Raw genomic sequence first — 3,007 nt, 5'->3', positions numbered from 1 at the left:
CAGTCATACTCCAACCCCAGGGCCTTCATTCTGTACCCTCCTTGCCAGAAATGCCCATTCTTGCACAGCCATGGGCTTGTCAGTCTCCCTCCACTTCGACCTCTCCTTCAAATACCCTATCATTCAGGATTTCTGCATCTTCTTAAATGTCCCTTCCTCCCCCGACACCTTTCTTCGGAAATCCCACTTTCCCCCACAGTACTCATCACATCATACACTAATATGTAATTTTATGTCATCAAAAACACAAGGGTGAAAAAGACAACATTGCTACAGAATCATAGAAACATTTATTAAACCAAAATATCAAAATGTGGAGATATTGTTTCTTGACAGCCTCCATCCAGGTCTATGCACTTTTGAAGATGCAGCACTGACCTCTTCATCCTTCTCCAAAGAATTGTCTTCTCCAATTGATACCACACCCAAGTGGCAGTTCTGACACCCTCAAAGGACTCAGATGGCTTTCCTTGTCCACGAGTGTTAGAAGCAAAAAGCGAGCTGAAGGGGCAAGCGCTGGGGCTGTAGGGTAAACAGGGTACGTTCTGCAATGAAATCCTCCTACGACAGCTCTCGGTACCATCAAAGGATGACCAGGCATGTTGTTGACATAAAGCAGGTTTCCTTGGTCCAACATTTCTGTCTTCTCACCAAGGCACTTCACAATTTTCTAAAAATTGCTTCATAACAAGCCATGATTGTCCTGTCTCAAGAATATCTATCCTGATTACCCCATTGCAATAACTAAACTTCCAAGCTGACAACCACGCCTGTATTGAAGAGACCTGATTGGACCTTTGTTAATGGCACTCATGATAGTTGGATGATTTTGTCAACTTGCATTTTTAGGGAAGTGATGGGGTAGTCAACCACATAGCAGTGTGATGACATCTCCTTGATGTCATAAGCCTTTTGGTAGGAGGGTGGGGCACTGGGGATGATCTGCCACTTTGCCTTCCTGCCCATTGGGACTCTGCTGTCAACGAGAGCCGCAACAGCCCTGCTAAGTTCCACTGAATTTCCTGCCTCCTGGTTCATCATTCTGTGTCACCGGCATGTGGCTACTTGAGTCAAAAGAGGAACTTAGGGGCTAGCACCAGACTGATGGGTTTGATTTGGACTGGGCTGGACTACCTTCTTGATACAGAATTACTTCTTGATAGAAAGAATTACATCTTTCTTATATAGAGATTGAGTGTCACTGGATTTGTTTCTCTTGGAAACCTGGCCGAACACAGCACCCTGGCAAGTGTATTACAGAAAGAACTTGTCTACCACCATCCCTTGATGACAGATACCTGAAACATTCAGCTTGGAATAAGTCTATGTCTATTCGAACTGAGGTGCCCAGGTGGCGTCGTGGTTATGCACTGGAGTGTTAAGTGTAAGGTCAGCAGTTCAAGATCCCCAGCCACTCCGAGGGAGAAAGATGGGGCTTTCTACTCCTATGGAGTTAGTCTCGGGAACTCTCAGGGGCAGTTCTACTGTGTCTTATGAGGTTGCTAAGAGTCAGTATTGACACAATGGCAGTGCTTTTGGTTTTATGTTTTTTGAGTGAATAAATGAAATAATAACAAGTTAAAGTAAAAACAGAATCAAAGCAATTGCTTTTTAAAGAAAGTTTGCAAAATTAGACAAATCTACTACTTAGCTCAGCAGTGGATATTTACATAATTAAAGAATGAAAGCACCATACAGATTAAACCAAACGCTGCTGTAAGCAATGAGTTAACAAATGCAATTGAAGTTATCAGATCACCGGTGGTATGAACTTCCGCTCACATCATACAGAATCAGTAGGTGATTTTCGGTTTGTGATGCAAGACATGGCAGCTACCACTGAAAACGCGAAGAGACAAATGAAACTCCTTGAAGGGGGATTACAGAGTGCCAGAGGTTTCTCCCTTTGGTCCAACTTTAGTTCTGAACTATGCATATATGGATATTATTCAATAAAAATAAAGACCTTTACTTAAAAGAAATGCGTATCGTCCCAAAGGTCTAAAAAAGCTGAATTCCTTGTTACTCATACTAGTGGTTGGCTGCAGAGACAGATTTTGACTGTGCTGGGTAAGGACACAGGACTTGATATGGTTACTGGAGTTCACATTAAATCACACAGAAATATGGTGGGCTCTCTTGAAATAAACAAATACTTCATGAAGATTGCTTTCTAAAATGTCATTTAAAAAAGTGAAGATAGGGAAGCATTTATATCACAGTCAATAAATAATAATTAAAATTTAAAATGTAGTAAGTAAAAATTTCCTTCAGTTCAAGGAGAAAAAAAAATTCATGTATGAGACAGCTAACCTGTTCAAGGTTACAGTTAAAGCTCTTAAAGCCAGTCAGAAGGGTATCAGGTAGCCACATGCTGCCACCTGGTGACTGCATCTGTAAGTACATCCAGTCTGGCAAATGGAAGAGACTGCCGCATTGAAGTCAATACAGCTAATACACCTGTATCCATGTTTCCAATTCATTCATCCTCACACCTAAAGTTAGCAACTAGATCCTCAACACGAATACAAAATATAAATGCAAAGAAAGAAGACAGTAAAGCTTAAGTATTTTATTAATAATTTATTGTCAGTAAGAAAGACTGGCTAATGGCAGAATTCAGTAAAAACCTTTACAAGACCACTGCATCACAAATAGACAGACACTATAAAAATTGTGTCGTGGTGGTTTTGGTTCTAAACAGGTATGCAGAAGGTCCCCATTACACTTTCCAATAATGAAAAATGTTTATAATTCTAAAATACTGTAACCCATTTAAGACATGTTCATGTATCAGATCTTTCCCATCCTATGTACATCTAGAAATGAAAGACTATCTTGAAATGTATTAATGAAATGTCATAGGTCGGTGGAAGAGCACATATAATGAAACCCTGGTTACAGTTAAACATCAGGGTGCTAGGTCTGTCACTAACACCACCAAAATTCAGTCAAAAAAACAAATGCACAAAATATCTTGAGTTGAGTTTAGTTAAAACTAGGTGTG

The sequence above is a fragment of the Echinops telfairi genome, unplaced genomic scaffold (genome assembly GCF_000313985.2).
Source record: "Echinops telfairi isolate 266 unplaced genomic scaffold, ASM31398v2 ScPeMD7_9;HRSCAF=40, whole genome shotgun sequence".
NCBI lineage: Eukaryota > Metazoa > Chordata > Mammalia > Afrosoricida > Tenrecidae > Echinops > Echinops telfairi.
The sequence above is the reverse complement of the archived record's forward strand: the minus strand, read 5'-3'. Positions refer to the sequence as shown.